The sequence below is a fragment of the Pan troglodytes genome, chromosome 16 (assembly GCF_028858775.2).
Source record: "Pan troglodytes isolate AG18354 chromosome 16, NHGRI_mPanTro3-v2.0_pri, whole genome shotgun sequence".
Lineage (NCBI taxonomy): Eukaryota > Metazoa > Chordata > Mammalia > Primates > Hominidae > Pan > Pan troglodytes.
This window is the reverse complement of record NC_072414.2, coordinates 84,457,220-84,475,578: the sequence shown is the minus strand read 5'-3', so window position 1 is coordinate 84,475,578 and position 18,359 is coordinate 84,457,220. Positions and strand designations below refer to the sequence as shown.

The 18,359-nt window shown below is 44.7% G+C and overlaps 1 protein-coding gene across 1 annotated transcript in view; it reads left to right on the top strand.

Annotated features, from left to right (window-relative positions):
* LOC107968485 (histone H2A.V-like) overlaps positions 1-17,816 on the top strand; it is a 150,221-nt gene extending 132,405 nt beyond the window's left edge. The window contains exon 5 of the transcript XR_008539401.2: positions 15,252-17,816. The gene's annotated coding sequence lies outside the window, so the exon portion shown is untranslated. The remainder of the gene's footprint in view (positions 1-15,251) is intronic.
* Positions 17,817-18,359: the final 543 nt, after the last annotated feature.

Below are 18,359 nucleotides of genomic sequence, written 5' to 3'. Positions count from 1 at the left end.
GAGTCTCACTCTGTTGCCCAGGCTGGAGTGCAGTGGCGCAGTCTTGGCTCACTGCAACCTCCGCCCTCTAAGTTCAAGTGATTCTCCTGCTTTGGCCTCCCAAGTAGCTGGGATTACAGGCGCCTGCCACTGCACCCGGCTAATTTTTGGATTTTTAGTAGAGACGGGGTTTCACCATCTTGGCCAGGCTGGTCTTGAACTCTTGACCTCGTGATCCACCCGCCTCAGCCTCCCAAAGTGCTGGGATTACAGGTGTGAGCCACTGCACCCAGCCTGGTTATTTTGAATTAAAGGCACTTTGAAAAACAGCACAAGCAAGAATGACACTCTGATCCTTCTTTTTCTCCCCGAAAGTGGGAGCCAAAACTCCTTAGTGAAAGGGGCCCCCTCTGTACCAGGAGGAAGAGAGACCTTCTTATAACCAGAGATGAGGAGTTGAGGCCAAGAGAAATCTGCACAACCCAACCTTGTTAAACTGGCCTTTATCTTCCCAGTGACAGCTCCACCACTAACTGCCCTGGCCCAGGCTCCTTTGTCTTGTCATGTTCTCACAATATACTGCTCTTTGTCCAGCCTAGTATGTAAGTGTTAGCCTCTAACTGCTTCCTTGGGTCTTCATTTTGCTTGTGGGGACTCTCATACACATGTAAAAATTACTAAATAAAATTTGTGGCCGGGTGCAGTGGCTCACACCTGTAATCCCAGCACTCTGGGAGGGTGAGGCGGGCAGATCACCTGAGGCTGGGAGTTCGAGACCAGCCTAACCAACAAGGAGAAACCCCATCTCTACTAAAAATACAAAATTAGCTGGGCATGGTGGTGCATGACTGTAATCCCAGCTACTCAGGAGGCTGAGGCAGGAGAATCGCTTGAACCTGGGAGGCGGAGGTTGCGGTGAGCCGAGATCGCACCATTGCACTCCAGCCTGGGCAACAAAAGCGAAACTCTGTCTCAAAGAAAATAAATAAATAAATAAATAAATAAATAAAATTTGTATTTTTCTCCTGTTAATCTGTCTTATGACAATTTAATTCTTGGGCCCAGCCAGAAACACTAAGAAGGTAGAGAAGAAATTTTATCTCCATGACAAAACCAAAAAGGCTACCATGAGCACATGCTCCAAATCATTAGTAATACTGTTCAAGAACGGCAAGTTAAACAAGAAAGAGCTGACGCTTAGACCTGTTAGAATGCCAAAATTAGACAGTTGGATTATGCCACCTGTTATTGGGAGTGTGTAGGGACATAAGGAATCATGTGCTGCTGGTGGGAAGGTTGACCTGTGCAGCGGCTTTGGAGGCCAACCTGGTGGTCTTAACCAAATTAAGGTCATATCCTATGACCTGCCGATGTTGGTCATATATGTTGGTCTCTTTGACTGCCAATATGTATGAAATTGGCTCTATTTCTCTGGAGAAGCTTGACTAATATCGATATGAAGGGGGAGGGTGGGAGAGGGATAGGAAGAGAGACTGAGGTTTGTTTTAAGGAACTGGCTCGTGATTGTTGGGGCTGACAGACTGAAATCTGTGGGGTGGGCAGACGGGCTGGAAATTTGGGCAAGAGTTGATGTTATAGTCTTTGGTTTGAGGTTGGAAACTCAGGTATAATTCCTATGTTGCAATCTGGAGGCAGAATTGCTCTTTGAGCGGCCTCGGTCTTTGTTCTTAAGGCCTTCAACTGATTGGGTGAGGCCCACCCACATTATAAAGAGTAATCTGCTTTATTCAGAGTCTACTGATTGTGGCTGGGCACGGTGGCTTACACATGTAATCCCAGCACTTTGGGAGGCTGAGGTGGGCTGATCACCTGAGGTCAGGAGTTTGAGACCAGCCTGGCCGACATGATGAAACCCTGTCTCTACTACAAATACAAAAAAATTAGCCGGGCATGGTGGCTCATGCCTGTGGTCCCAACTACTTGGGAGGCTGAGGCAGGAGAATTGCTTGAACCCCGGAGGCAGAGGTTGCAGTGAGCCGAGATTGCACCACTGCACTCCAGCCTGGGTGACAGAGTGAGACTCCGTTTCAAAAAAAAAAAAAAAAGTCTACTGATTGTAAATGTTATTTGTATCTAAAAAAATAACTTCACAACAATATCTAAACTGCAGTTTGATCAAACAACTGGGTATTACAGACTAGCCAAGTTGACACATAAGATTAACCCATTATAGTATCTGCTAGAGGCTGAATTGTATCTATTCAAAATTCATATGTTGAAGTCCTAACTCCCAGTACTTCAGAATGTAGCCATATATGGAGATAATGTGTTTAAAGAGGTAATTAAGTGAAAATGAGGACATTAAGGTGGGCCCTAACCCAATATGAGTGACGTTCTCATAAGAAAAGGTGATCAGCACACAGACACACACAGAGGGAAGACCACAGGAAGCCACTGGAGAAGGCAGCCATCTGCAAACCAAGGAGCGAGGCCTCCAAAGGAACCAACCCTATAAAACCTTGATCTCAGACTTTTAGCTTCCAGAACTGAGGGAATAAGTTTCTGTAGTTAAAGCCACCCAGTCGGTAGCACATTGTTATGGTAGCCCCAGAAAATGAACACGATATCCTACACAACTGATGTTTTATGTAGCACAGCTGGGAGGAGGTGAGGACGATGAAACCCAGTGTCTCAGAACCCTTGGGTTCCCTGTGCCCTCAGGGGTCCAGGCAGCAGTAACTCTACCTCTGCCAGGGAGGAGGGCTCACAGTGTGGGGTTCTGTGAATCTTGGCTGAATGGAAAGCTTCCTCCTACCCACCCACCAGGTGTTGGGAACCTGGGCTCAGAGAGTTCTGGGGGTCCTAGGCTTAGGGCTGCGGGAGCCTCCCTGACTCTCTGCAGTGTGAGAAGCCTCTCTTCATTGAGAAAGTTGGAGCTAAGAGCTTTTCCCGAACTCCAAAGCTGACCTTAGGTCGGGGTGGGGGCAAGCGAACGCTGCCCTCCTCACCCATGTTTCCAGCATCAGCCCTGAAGTCCTCTGATTAATTTCATGTGGGTAAACAGGCATGGCAGATGTGTGTGTTTGAAGCCATCAGTCATTCTCTCTTTGTTAAAATCAAATATAAAATGAGCTTGCTTCATTACAGCTAGCTGAAAAGTGCACAGGAAACACACGCCTCCTTTTCACTTGTCCTGGAATGGAGCGAGTATGATTCTTTCTCCTCTGGTCCCTGAAAGGGGCTTGTCTCAGGGCAGTCCTTGGGACCCATCACCCCCTGGCTTCAGCCTAGGCCCCTCAGGGAGCTTCTCCCATCTCCTTGGTGCATCCTGAAGCTAAACATTCAGAAATCTAGAGAAGTTTCAGGAAGACCTTGTTTGGTTGAAAGGAGGTTATGGGCTGAGCTTTAAAAACAACAAAAACAAATTCTTCTTTTCAGTTAGGCCCAGGAACCCCTCCTGAAGACAAACAGGAACTTTAAAGGCAGTATCGAACACGCACTGAATGCCCAGTCGGGCAGGGAGGAGTGGCTGTGCCTCCCAGACATTTCTGATCTCGTTTAATCTGTGCAGCATCTAGTGGCGACAGCGTTATCCTCTCCATTTTACAGCAAGGAGCCCAAGGCTCATCAAGTTTAAATGTCCCAGGTGGGGCAGTGCCTGGGTCAGAATTCTCAGCCAGGTCTGACCCCAAGCCCTGCGGGTGCTTTATCCTCTACCTTCAGCTGATAACGCACTGAAGGCAAGAATCACAGAACCACTGAAAATTAGGGACAGATAGGACCACAGACCTCAGGGAATCGAGGAAACTGAGGCCCGGTGGAGGTGGAAGTGGGAGCGGGAGGAGAGGGCAGATGGTGAAATGACAGGACCAAGAACCCATGTCCATAAATCACCAAATAGCCTCTGCCCTTAGTGACAAAGCAGATCCGGAGCCCGGGGAAGTGTCCTGTCCTCTAGCCCCGAGTCTCCAACCTCTGGCAGCCTGTGTGTCTGACAGTCTCTGGCTGATTCTGATCTGTAGCCAGCACGAGTGTTCCAGACCACCAGGGAAAAGATCACTGAGGATTGACAGCTACAATAGAGTTATTTTTTACCATCTCTTAATTAGGTGTAAAATAAAACTAGGCATAAACTGTTTATGCTTCAAGCTCTTATGCACCTATAAAACCAAAAACAAATTTACAAATTGAAAGCAAAAGAGAGTACATAGGCACATCTAAACGACATTATTTTGATGGGGCTTATGATGAGCTGTACTAAAAATAAATGCCTATTGTTGGCTTAATAATGAAAAGATGCAGCCTTGGGTCTAGTTTTATATCTATTCCTGTATTTTGACTTTAATAATATCCATGCAAAGACTGTCTCTTATTAGAATGAGGCACACATGGTATTTAACGTCAAGGCTGTATTTGCTACTGCTGGACAATCAGGCACTATATGGCCCTTGATAAATGTGTACATGGCTCACATTCACTTAAGGACATAATTAGCATTATAGCTTTATTAAAATCTGCCTCAACTGGGGTTTCTCTTCCCATTTTTTTTGGAATGGGAGAAGAAAATATCTTAGTAAATGTATATTTACTACTCACTGCTAATGAACTGCTGCAAACACTTACGTTTTGACAGGATGCACAAACTGCATCTGTTTCTGCAGCTAATTTGAGACAAACAACTACTTGCTGGTCATTTGGAGTCTGTTTTGCTTCAATTGCTTTGTGCCATGGGAGGATTTGGTTCCCTGCTTGGTCCTTCTATCTGAACTAATTCGAAATCTGTATGTGTGCATTGCCTTTACAAAACTCAAAGATCAGCTAGGTGTGGTGGCTCACGCCTGTAGTTCTAGCTACTCAGGAGGCTGAGGAGGGAGGATGGCTTGAGTCTGGGAGTTTGAGGCTGCAGTGAGCTATGATCATAACACTGCACTTCAGCCTGAGTGACAGTGAGAGCCCTGTCTCACAAAGCAAACAAATGAAAACCCCTCAAATACTGAATTTTGTAGGGGCACTCAAATCTTGCAGTCTTTTATAAAGGGGCAACCAGTTAATGACAATAGTAATATTTTAGATTATTAGCAAATTGAAAATGCAAAGAAAAAAAATCCTCATACAGAACTGGCGGGTCCCTGAGAACATGTCTGTGGACTCCAGTTTGAGAAACACTGGCTAGAAAATGGAACCATCTGTCCCCTTAAGGAAGACACAGATGAAGTGACCTCTTTTTCATTTCTTCAACTTCCTGGGGGAATATCAAGCTGTGAAGGCTCTGAAGGGATAGGCAAGGTGTGAAAAGCTGTTAGGAACTTGGGGACAGGCCAGGAATGGTTAGGGAGGTGAGAATTCTCCAGTTCCTGCCCTGAAGACAAAGTGAAGGGAACAGAGGGTATTAAACACTTGGCGGTTGACAATAGCTAGATTAGGGATAACTTTGGAAAGACCCAGTACAGCAATTAAGAGGTAAAGAGCCACAACCCAGTGCCCTAAGGCAGAAGTTCTCAACTGGCTGCCTATTAGACTCGTCAGGGGAGCCCTTTAAACCTGCTGATGCATGGATCCATCAAAAATTTGAATTAATTGGCCTGGAGTTGAGCATCAGTGTTTGTAAGGTCCTCCAGGGGATTCTAATGTGTAACCAAGGTGGCTGATCCCTGTCCTAAGGGAAGCCTTCTCTGTGGTATAATTACATTTAAGGCCACCTGTATTAATTTATTTAATGGGGAGAAGGGAACAAACCCTTATTGAATGCACTGTGCTAACTCTTTAAAAAAAGTGAATATAAATAGCAGCTAACATTTATTGAAAGCTTGTTATATGCCTGGCATTGTGTTAAGCACTTTACATGCTTTTTTTTTTTTTTTTGAGATGGAGTTTCGCTCTGTTGTCCAGGCTGGAGTGCCGTGGCGCGATCTCGGCTCACTGCAAGCTCCGCCTCCCGGGTTCACGCCATTCTCCTGCCTCAGCCTCTCGAGTAGCTGGGACTACAGGCGCCCGCCACCATGCCCGGCTAATTTTTTGTATTTTTAGTAGAGATGGGGTTTCACCGTGTTAGCCAGGATGGTCTCGATCTCCTGACCTCGTGATCTGCCCGCCTCGGCCTCCCAAAGTGCTGGGATTACAGGCGTGAGCCACCGCGCCCAGCCCCTACATGCATTTAATCTTTACAACATTCTTACGAAATTGGTATTATCTCCATTTTACAAATGAGGAAACAGAGGCCGAGACCAAGAAATTTGCCTTCAATCGTTCAGTAACAAACAAATATACAAATGAAAATAATAACTTGCCTAAGGTCATACAGCGAGGGGATGGGATCCGAACCACGGCCTTTAGTTCCTCCACTGCCTCCACACTACCTCAATAATGCGTTCAGCACCTATTTATTGAGTATGGGCTGTATAAGTGCCTGACACCAGGATAGGTGTTGGGGACACGAAGATGATCAAAGTAAGCTTTCTGCTGCCTCCAATCTTATCAGAAAGACAGCTAGCTCCAAAACAATGTGATCTGTGCTATTAGAGTTGCCCTTGTTTGCCCCGGACTCTCCTAGTTTTAGCGCTGAAAGTCTCACATTCTGGGCAACTTCTTCATTCCTGCCTGGACTGGGACAGCTGGTCCACCTTAACTGTCCTAGAGGAATGTGTGTGGGCAGGGGTGAATTTGTATGGGGTGGTGGGGGATTGTGCAGAAGAGATTAGGAAAATCTTCACAAAGGAGCTTATGTCTTGTTTGTAGAATGATTCGGAGGAGTTCTTTAAGCAAAAAATGGAGAGGAGAGGGTTAAGGAAGAGCATTCCTGGTGGAAGAACCAGGGAGCAGTTTAGGCAAAGGCTTGGATGGAAGGAGTTTAGTAAAGTGAAGAGTTTGGGGTGCTGGGAGGTAAGGGTAGATGAAGCTAGGAGTTTAGTGAATTTAGAGTTTGGGGTGCTGGGAGGTGGGGGTGGGGAAGCTGGGCCCATACTAAGGAATTAGGACTCTACTGGCAGAGTTTAAACCCCATAAGGGTTTTCAGCAAGGGAGTATTATGCTTGATTTTGCATTTGGACAGATCACTCTGATTACGATGTTAGGGTGGGAATTCTCCTGAAGAGAGGAGCCTGGAGTCTTGGAGAACGGTTGGAAGGATATTATAATACAGGTGACACATGAGGACAGGAAAGAATAACAATAAGAAACATAATATGTAATGTTTATTGATGACCTAATACGTACCAGTTATTATGCTAAGTTCTCTACATGTGCTATCTCATTTAATCCTAATGGTAAGTGAGCTGCTATCTTTATGCCCATATTACAGGTGAGGAAATTGAGACTTAAGGTTAATTTAGTGCAAGTTACACTGAGAGTAAATGGCAAAGCCCAGATTCCAGCTCTTGCCTTCTGACTTTAAATATGTGCACTCAACTCCTGTTGCTTGCTATAAACTACGGCAGTAGGTACTTATTCATTCAGTCCAGCAACATTTATTGAGCACTTACTGTGTGCCAGATACATTTCTGGTTGATGAAGAAATAGCCAATGAACAAAACAGACACAACTCCTGATTTGATGGACATTACGTGTGTGTGTGTGTGTGTGTGTGTGTTGAGAGACGTATAAACAAATAAACAAGTTACACTAACTTACTCGTGGTTGGATTTGGACTGTTTGTAGGAGAGAAGAGGAAGGACTTAGTAATGGGGGGATTGTAGGGGGACCCCTAGGTTTCTGCCTCCGCCAAGTGCAGTATGGTGGCCAGCAGAGCCTAGGAGCTCTGGAGGTAGGGCAGGTTTTGGGGAACGATGAAGAATCTTGTGTGGGACATGCTGGGTGCCTGAGAACCCAGGGAGAGGGGCCAGAGTGAGAAAAGAACTCAGCAGGAAGCCCTGGGGACCGAGTTAAAAGGGAGAGGAGCCAGCTCCCGAGAGAGGGGACAGAGGTCAGAGGGAAGATAGAAAACTGGAGACCTCCGAGGCAGGAAGCCCTGGCATCATCAAATGCCACTTAGAGGTTCAGGGAGGGCAAAAGGGAGACACACAAAGTTGTAGGCTCTCCCCTCCCGCTCCCCCTCCCTCCCTCCCTCCCTCCCTTCCTTCCTTCATTCCTTCCTTCTCTCCTCTTCCCCTCTCTCTCTCTTTCTCTCTCCCTCTCTCCCTCTTGGTTTCTCTTTTCTTTTCTTTCTCAGTGAGAAACCAGAATGGGAAATATCTACTGGAGGGTGAAGATACAGGAGGAAGCAGAGGTAATGCGTGAAGCAGAGCCTCAGAGGAGGTGGAGGAGGGTTGAACTCAGGGCCAACGTGTGGGGGCTGGTCTCAAACAGGAGGGTGTATCCCTGAGGCTGGAGGGGAGTGAGAAAAAAATGGTCAGGAACGCAGAGCAGCGCCTCTCAGGAAGTGGCTGCCAATGTTACTTGTGAGGTGGAAATGTCCAAAGTGGGTCTAGGATGCATCAACACAGGGGTGAAGGTTTGGGCTCCACACTGTGGGGAACAGGAGAAACAGCCATCCACCCGGGGCCATCCCCAAACTGACCTTTTCTGTGTCCCTAACCCTCAGAGGCCCGAGCTCTGCCTGGGAATTAAAACACAAATTCCTGCAAATGTGAGGTCTAACTCCACTGTCACGGAGAGGCTGACGACGCCAGCTGTGGGAATTGCAGTGGGGACAGGTATGGAGAGGATGTTTCTGGACATGGGAGTGACTGCCACTTGGAGCTGCAGGCAGAAGCAACAGCTGGTGTGTTTTCCTGAGCAGGTTGGGGGATGGCTCAAAATCAATATTTACTTTACAAACAGCCATCCGGAGGGTGAACCGCCCTGCCTCTCACCCTCAGCTTTTCTGGGGAAAGATGTCTGTGGCCTGCTTAGCTCTGCCCTGCTGGTCTTCGCCTCTCGATCCAAACAACTTTGATGTGTATGGGAAAAGTACTGCACTGTGAAAGGAACTGTGGACAGATGGTCCACCGGAGCTCAAAGGTGGGGTCCCTCCACGTATGCACCTCAGGACTTTCCGTCCTGTTGGAATCTCCTAAAAAGTTGCTCCATGGGTGGCACTCTCTGAGCAGCACGATTGGCGGGGAGGGCTCTGTCAGCAATATTATGTCGTCACTGACGTCTGCAGGCTCTCCTAGGGGACACTTGAGAAACTTTCATAGAAATATTTCTCTTTGGCAACAGCTCGCTGTTTCCATGGTTTGACGATACTAGCCAGCTATAAAGTAGGCCAGCACGGGAGAGGCCGGCCCTGGGGACACGGGCTGCATGGCACACTCATTTCCAGCCCTGGGGCAAGTCAGATAACCTCATTAGGTCTCCATTTCCTAATCTTCAAAATGGAACAACAGTGTGAGCCTCAGTGGCCTGGTGTTGTGAGAATGAGGATTAAAGAACTGCAAATTTTTGAGTTTTTTTGGTGAATAATTGTGAAGTCTTTTGGAGGCCATATTTCAGAAACAAATGAAATAATAAAGCAGACCTTAAATGTACTGATATTAATTTTGCATAGGTCTAGTAACCTTTTCTTTGCTACGCTTAGCGATCTACTGATTTAAAAAGAGTCCTCTCATATGATACTGACAGAACATTTTTAACCTATTTTTTTTTAACCAGCAATAAGTTTACATAGTTCAACATTCCAAATGCATGAAGGGATACAGTTACTATTCCCTTTCCTGCCCCTGTTCCAGCCATCCAGAGTTCCCCTGCCTAGGTAGGGTGACCAACTGGTCCTGCTTTGTCTAGGACTTTCTGTTTTAGCTCTGAAATGTCCTCATCCCAGGAGACTCCTGAAACCCCAGCAGACTGGGATGGTTGGTCACCCTCTGCCATAGGCAACCAACATTATGGGTTTGTCATGTGTCCTTCTGAAGACATTTTGACAACGGCAATGTTAGTATTAAAAAAAATCCTTTTAGGTAAAGAAATAAAATGTCTTTCTCATAAAACACCAATGCATGAGGCTGGGCATGGTGGCTCATGCCTGTAATCCTAGCACTTCAGGAGGCTGAGGCGAGTGGATCACCTGAGGTCAGGAGTTTGAGACTAGCCTGGCCAACATGGTGAAACCCCGTCTTTACTAAAAATACAACAATTAGTCGGGCGTGGTTGCGGGTGCCTGTAGTCCCAGCTACTTGGGAGGCTGAGGCAGGAGAATCGCTTGAACCTGGGAGGCATAGGCTGCAGTGAGCCGAGATCACGCCACTGCGCTCCAGCCTGGGTGACAGAGCAAGACTCCGTCCCAAATACAAACAAACAAACAAAAAACCAAACTAATGCATGACATCAAGGGGATAAGGGAGCCCACAATAACATGGAGGCCCAAATCTTATCATCAAACATAGTTGTTTTTCCCATAATTGTTCTTACGATTGTAATTTCCAGCTCCAGAATTGCTATCCTTCTGCAAAGGAAAACTCCCTCTCAGTCTTGGGAAAAAGACTCCTGTAAACGTTAACAATCTGTGGCCCCATTTCTCATAGCCGTGGTTGACCGTAGACTCCATTATCCATTTGTTTATAATTTATTTTTGTGGAGTTAAAAAAAGCATTTGTGTACTTGGGATTTGGATTTCATAAGTATGCTTACTTGGCAAGTTATCTTAGATTTCCCTGTGCAAATGTAACTGATTTGGGAAAGCCCCATTTCAGAGAAAGCATAACACAGCCCTTATCACGTGTAAACTGAGAAAGACATCGGAAAGCCTTTTCCAGGCTAAAAATAGACCTAGAACGAGGTGTATTTTAGCTTCGGGACTTTCGCAAACTTTCTGGCAAACTAGCACTTTATTGTTTTATGTATAAGGGGCTGACGTTCCTTTTAAATGTTCTAGCTTCAGGCTATCTTACTTTTGTGCAAAAAAGGATGAATTATTTATAAAAAGAGGCAAAAATATCACACGATAACACCCTCGTTTCTGGCGGGGAGTAAAATGAGCTGCAGCTGGTGCTGTGTCAGCTCCACAGGCGAGGTGCAGAGAGCAAGCGGAGGATGGGCTTGATCCTCTGATCCCTTGAGAGGGGCTGATGTCTGAGATGCAGCCTGTCCCCCTCCAGGATGGAGGGAGAGACCTTTAATTCTCATTCTCTCTCTCACTCATCACTCATTTTCTCTCTCTCTCTCTCTCTTTGTCTGTCTCCGTCTCTCTGGCAGACTTGGGAAGGCAAAGTATGGAGACCTTTTATAAGCTCAAGTGTGCGCAGAAGCTGGTTTTATGGAATTATTTGTATACACTAATTCTGCCAGCCTCAGTTTCTTCATCTGTGACAGGAGGTGATAACCGTATTTTCTCCTTAGGCCTGATGTAAAGCGCCTGACGCTAAGTAAATGCTCAATAAATATTAGCTGGTATTCAAGCTTGCCTGCCTGCTCAGAGACACAGAGGGGCGAGGTGAGCGTGTGGGCTGAGAAAGGACTGGAGAATATAAAGGCAAGGGGCTGCATTACCTGAGGGTAGAGAGGTCAGCTGAGCTGACCGGCTCTTCCTGGTTTGTCTGGGACTAACCTGCTTTTAAAAACAGAGTCCTGCATCCTTGGAAATCTCTCAGACCCAGGCAAACCAGAGGGTTGGTGGCTGTCCTAAGTTAGGTTAGGATGAATTGTCCCTCGTTTATTCTTCCTCTGGTCTCAACTTAATGCTGAGTTACTGTACCAGGGTTCCATCATGTGTGTGCACAGGCAGGGGCAAGAGAGCCACCTGACACACCCTGTGTCGCTCTGCCTGACTCTGGCCACCCCACCTGTCTGTGTTGTGACACAGTATTGTAACAAAACTGCCAGGCCCAGGGTTCCCCTGCCTACTCTGCCTTCCACCCAGCGGGGTTGTGCGGAGCCTCCCAGCAGGCCCAGGAAAGGTGGGAGGAAATTGTGCAAAGACTTAAGACAAATGAGGGAAATCCAATTCCTTTTATTATGTGGATGATAACAACTGTGTGTAAAGGAGTCTGTCTGAGAAGTGGATTTGATCATGACATTTACTAGTATTTGGGGCCTGCGTTTTACACGAGTGCTTGCGGCCTGCACGCAGGTTTCACTGGGGTTGCAGAGGGTTCTCCCACTACTCAGCTCTACTTTTCCAAACGTACTCTCTGATATTCCCAGCACCGTGGAGCGAGACGGGGTATTTCTAATGGAGCAATGCCTCACTGTCTTTGGAGACAACCCCAGTCTCGCTTAGGAGTTGGAAAGACTGAGCTCGGGGTCTGTGCCCTGGTGCTGGTGTGACCCCAGAACTCAGGACGGATCCTCTACTCCTTCTCATCCTTTTCTCTTGGGTCTGGAAATTTTATTTACTAGTGATTAGCTCAACAGTCAACATGTCTTGTCTGCAAATCAGAATGGCTGTGCTTAAGGCTAGAGGCCACATGCAATATATTTATTCCTTTCCCGAAAGTGTCCAGCCCGTAACAGGGGCACAAAACATATCTGTTGCTGTGGGAAGAAACATTCCAGATGACGAGTGCTGGTGATGTCTAGGAAGAAATGAAAGATGGGCTGGAACACTCCGTGGGGTTGCTCGCTGGGTTTCTGGCTGAGTCGTCTTGGACTTCCCCTCCACTCCTTTGCTGTGGGTCCCCCTCAGGTAGATGTGTAGTCAGCAGCTTCTCCAAATTGGAACAGAAATAACTCTCCAAGGGCTGAAGGGGATTTCCTTACCAGGCCAGACCTTTCTTCCACTGCCCACGCACATGTGCCTCTGTCAGGTCCCTAAATTGACAAGCCTCTGTTTCCCCTTCTGTAAAATAGAGATGCTAATGCCTGTTTCCCATAAGGTTGAAAGGTATGTGTGATTATGCCTGCAAAGCTCAATGCATGGTGGACGTTGTTATCTGGAATTTCCTTACCCCTCTTCAGTCTACCCTTAAAAATTATTTTCCCTACACTGTGTCAGCAGTATGGGGTGCAGCGGGAACAGAGAGTCTGCCTCTCACATTCTCCTTACGCATGCTCCAGAGTTTGATCTCTGGTCATCTTTGTAAGCCCTTTGCCTGAGGGTATGTTAAAAACAAAGGTGAGTCATGTCATATTCATTTTAGGAAATAAAATAGTTAAGATTAATATATGTACTGCATGTAAGAAAACTGCAAAATTAGTACATATTTATTACAGAGCCTAGAGTCTGTTGCAGTAAAGTCTGATGCAGTAAAGACAACACAAATGCCCCATGATCACACATCTAGCGATAATTGCTATTAACATGTTGGTATATTTCTAGGGCTGGGCACTGTGGCTCATGCCTGTAATCCCAGCACTTTGGGAGGCCTAAGTGGGCGGATCACTTGAGCCTAGAAATTCAAGACCAGCCTGGCCAACATGGTGAAACCCCGTCTGTACTAAAATACAAAAAATTAGCCAAGTGTGGTGGTGCGTGCCTGTAATCTCAGCTACCTGGGAGGCTGAGGCACAAGGATGGCTTGAACCTGGGAGGTGGAGGTAGCAATGAGCCACGATCGGCCACTGCACTCCAGCCTGGGCGACAGTGAGAGACTCCATCTCAAACCAAACCAAACCAAACCGAACCATGTTGGTATATTTTCTTCCAATATATTTTCTTGTGTCCTTCTGTTTTAAGTCAGCTGCTAGTCACAGAGAATGGAGAATGTCTGTCTTCCAAACAGTTAGGTTACTTCACTGAGACCTATGTCCTCTGGGCTACATATGTATAAAACAGCAAATAGGTGAGAGGTGTCCAAAGGGTGTTCCTGCTCTGAATTCCAAGGTGGTTTAGGCATTATTAACTCAGGGATCTGGTTTTGCTCCATAGCTGTTGTCTCCTGGAGGTGTCCCAGCCAGGGCATCAGAAACTCCCTCCCTCAGATATTGGTGAACCTTGAAGGCTGGAAAAGTGATTTATAGTTAAATGCCATTTCAATGATCCTTCTTCATTGCTCTGATATTTTATTAATAATTAACATTTGCTGAGCACTTAACCATTGTTTAGATATTTTGCTAAGCATGTTCCAAGTATTAACTTATTTGGTCCTTGAAATACTCTCATGAGATAGGTTCTCTTATTAGCCCTATTTTACAGATGAGGAAACTGAGGCATAAGGTTTAAACAAGACCACACAGTTAGTGGTGTACTGGAATTAAATGACTTCTATTTATTGTGCATATAAAAATATGTGCATATATGAATGTATGTACAGTATATAGAAAATATGTATAAATTTCTCTCTTCTACCTATATGCCCATCTATCACCTCTCTATCGTTTATCTCTAACATCTATCTATCTATCTTTATATCTCTCTCATCAATATCTACCCACCTTGGCTGGGCATGGTGGCTCATCCCTGTAATCCCAGCACTTTGGGAGGCCAAGACAGGAGGATCACTTGAGTCCAGGAGTTCAAGACCAGTCTGGGCAACACAGCGAGACCCTGTCTTGTATTTATGTATTTATTTTTAAGAAACTATCTACTTCCTTTTTTGATCTAATTATTTCTGAAGAATTTTCCTCTGTGTTTGAAGTGGCCGTTTACTAGTTTTGGCTTTGGCTACCCGCATCCAGATGTCCTTATTGTGGTGGACTCCTCAGTGGTGTGATCCGTGGTGGAGTAGGACCCCCGCTCTTCCCGTTTGGAAGATGAAGAGGATGGGATATGCCCTCTCCCCTTCTCGGACAGTGCCACGTGACTGGGGTAGCCAATCAGGTGCTGCGTTTTAGGACCTTTAATTTCAAGCCAGTGACGCAACTCACAGGAAGTTAAGGAGACACTCTTCCAGTCCCGGCGCCGTGGCTCACGCTTGTAATCCCAGCACTTTGGGAGGCCCAGGCGGGCAGATTACTTGAGGTCAGGAGTTTGAGACCAGTCTGGCCAACATGGTGAAACCCTCTCTCTACCAAAAAATACAAAAAGTGGTGGCACGTGCCTGTAGTCCCAGCTACTCAGGAAGCTGATCTGAGGTGGGAGAATCGCTTGAACCTGGGAGGCAGAGGTTGCAGTGAGCCGAGATCCGAGATCACGCCGCTGCACTCCAGCCTGGACAACAGAGTGAGTGAGACCTTGTCTCAAAAAAATAAAATAAAATAAAATAAATAAATAAATAAATAAATAAAAATTCACTCTTTGAGCCGTGGTCACAGCAGTGGCATCTACTGTCTGGTGGCTTTAGGAGTCAGTGGTAATGGCGGAGCCCACGAGACATCTGCTGGACAGTGCTGTTTCCTAACCAGATCCTTCCTGGGTCTGATTTGGGCTTTGATTCTACAAATCCAGACAGACTCAGTTCCTTGTTTCTTGCTTGTTGGAATGGGCGTTGTAGCCTACTCCGTATCCATGTCTTCCCCTTCCTTGTTCCTAACACAACCTTTTCTTTCTTTAATTTTCCTAGGGGCGGTGCTCCAACCCTAGTTCCAAGGCAGGTCTAGTCCAATCAGGGCATGATAGCCCCCTGGCTGTAACTCAAGATGGACCCATCAGACTGAGAGGAGGGTTTATGTTCCATAGTTGGAAAAAGTATTTTCCTCTCTCACCTGCTATATGTGAGCAAGAAAGCATTCCACCCTGATTGCCACTCCAGCCATCCTTGTGGATCTTGTGACCAGGCGGCCACCCTTCTAAGGTTGAAGTCAGTGCTGCGGCCAGCAGTGGAGAGATGGAAAGATCCCTGGGACCCTTGACATCATGCACATGGCTGAATCAACCAATCCTAAACCTCTCCTCCCAGGCGCTTCCTTTATGTGCAAGAAGATATTTCATTTTTATTTTTTATTTTTGGTACAATGTGATTTAAAAAAACATTTTATGTAAACAATTTAAAAATATTACGGGTACGTCATATTCATGTGTATATTCATGGGGTACATGTGATGTTCTCATCACATGTGTAATAATCACATCAGAGTAATTGGGGTGAAATGTCCTTTTTTATTTAAGTCAGTTCAAGTGAGTTTTCTGTTTCTTATAGCAGAAAATATCCTAATTGGTTTGCTTGTTTAATTTGGTTTTGTTTCCCTAAGCCTGTTTCTCTGAAGTCAGCATTTCTTAGATAACTTTTTGGTCTCAGGAATCCTTTCCATGCTAAGAAATATTGAGGACCTCGAAGAGCTTTTGTTTATTTTGTTTTATATCAATATACATATTGATATTTGCTGCATTATAAATTAAAATGAAGTCTAAAATATTTAAAAACAAAAATAACACATTAACATCAATAAGATATTTTTTGGCTGGGTGCAGTGGCTCATGCCTGTAACCCCAGTGCTTTGGGGGGCTGAGGCCAAAGGATGGCTTAAGGCCAGGACTCCAAGACCAGCCTGGGCAACATAGCAAGACCCTGTTTCTACCAAAAAAGAATGAGAGATATTTTAATGAAAAATAACTAATTTTCTAAAACAAAAATGTTAGAGAAAAGCATGCCTTTCTTTAACATTTTTTTGCAAATCTCTCTAATGTCTGGCTTAATAGAAAATAGCTGGATTCTCATATCTGCTTTTGCATTCAATCTGTTGCAATTTGTTGTTTTCGTTGAAGAACATGAAGAAAATCCAGCCTCACCTAGATATTTAGTCAGAAAAGGGAGGAAAATTTTAGTAGCCTTTTCAGGTAGTTGTGGAGATTCTTCTTTGATACTATACCAAAATTTGCAGGTTGTAGTTTCTTAAAGATTATTTGCAATGTGGAATATGAAACCATAGTAATGAATATTTTATATTTTGTTTCATCAGAGTCTATTGGTCTGTCTTATACTTTGAGTGGATCATTTACTCAGAAATGATTTTGTAACACTGTGCATTGGCCATTTGGAAAAATTTATGCAGATATTTCAAATTTTGATATGTTTCATTACATAATATAAAAAACCCATACTTTTTAATATCACCACCAAGATCATCAGAAAAATTTTGAAGCATTGGGAAGCTGTCAGGCTCATAGCAAAAACATCCCAATTGACAAGTTTTCTTAAAAATTCTAATTTTCACCTGAAGGCTTGTATTTTATCATTGGCTACAATACTGGCAGTGGGTGTCCTTGAAATGACAGCCTCATTTTGCTCATTTTTGAGAAAATGCCTGCCAAAGACCAAGTGTAAAGTTTGTCAGTCACTCTCTTGATTAAAAATGGTCTTCCGTGAAAAAAGTGGCTAGTTCAGTTTGCAACTCTAGGAATTGTAAACATGCTTTTTCTTGAGTCAATCATTATGCATGAATGTACAGCAGAAGTGATTTATTCATATTTCCCATTTTATCATGTATAATATTAAAATGATCTTAAGGGCAAGATTTAATAATTTAATGGCTACCTCAAGGGCATTCTAAAGTGAAACTGATTTTTTTTTTCCTATAGTGTATAGTTGTGAAGAATACAATGACTATGAATATTGTTTACCTCGATTTGTGCTAAGGCACCATCAGTTTTCCTCACTGTTGCTTTTGCACTATTAGTGCAAATGTCAACATAGTGAAAAAGACACATAACATCTTATTATCATTATTGAATTAGTTTTCACTTTGAAGATTCCCTGAAAGGGTCTCAGAGACCCCAGGAGTCCACAAATCCCACTGTTAGAACTTCTGCTTTAGCTTACAGTCAATTCTGGAAGCAACATGACATGCTTCCAATAATCTCCCCTTCTCTGAAATCAACCAGATTTGGTTTTGTTGCCCGTTTACCATGTTAAAAATGTCATTGTTTATGGTTATTTGAATTAAAATGTTTTTAAGGAACTCTAATTGAGGGCAATTTTTAAGTAAGCAAATGATTAGAAGGAAAGATTCTAAAGTTTCACGTTATGAAAAAAGTCTAACATTTATGCTTTCTACATTCTTGATGTTAGCATTAAACAATCAAGCATTGTTTAATGACTGATGTAGACCATCAGTCCACAAATTGTGGCAAAATAAGGAAAACGGCACTAATATTTTCTCTGTCCTATGGAAGCTTCCAGTGGCCTTGAGCTGGGTACTATTTGTCCCTACTTCAGATTTTTTTTTTTTTTGAGGCAGAGTTTTGCTTTTGTTGCCCAGATTGGAGTGCAATGGCGCGATCTTGGCTCACCGCAACCTCTGCCTCCCGGGTTCAAGCGATTCTCCTGCCTCAGCCTCCCAAATAGCTGGGAATACAGATATGCACCACCACACCCAGCTAATTTTTATTTTTAGTAGAGATGGGGTTTCACCATGGTCTCGAACTCCTGACCTCAGGTGATCCACTTACCTTGGCCTCCCAAAGTGCTGGGATTACAGGCGTAGCCACCACACCCAGCCTATTTCAGATATTAAAAACCTGATATTCAGTGGTTAAATACTTGGCCAAGGCCATTCAGTGGTCAAACCTTTCATCCTGGCTAAGAGGCTCAAAGCCCAGGACCTCTTTGCTGTATCGTGCAGGAATTTCTGATAAGTACAAAAATAAGAGGCTGTGATAGCTGAGGTTTATGCCTTGGAGAACAGTTCTCCAAAATCATGGAATCAGAGGTGTTTCTTTAAAAACTTACTTT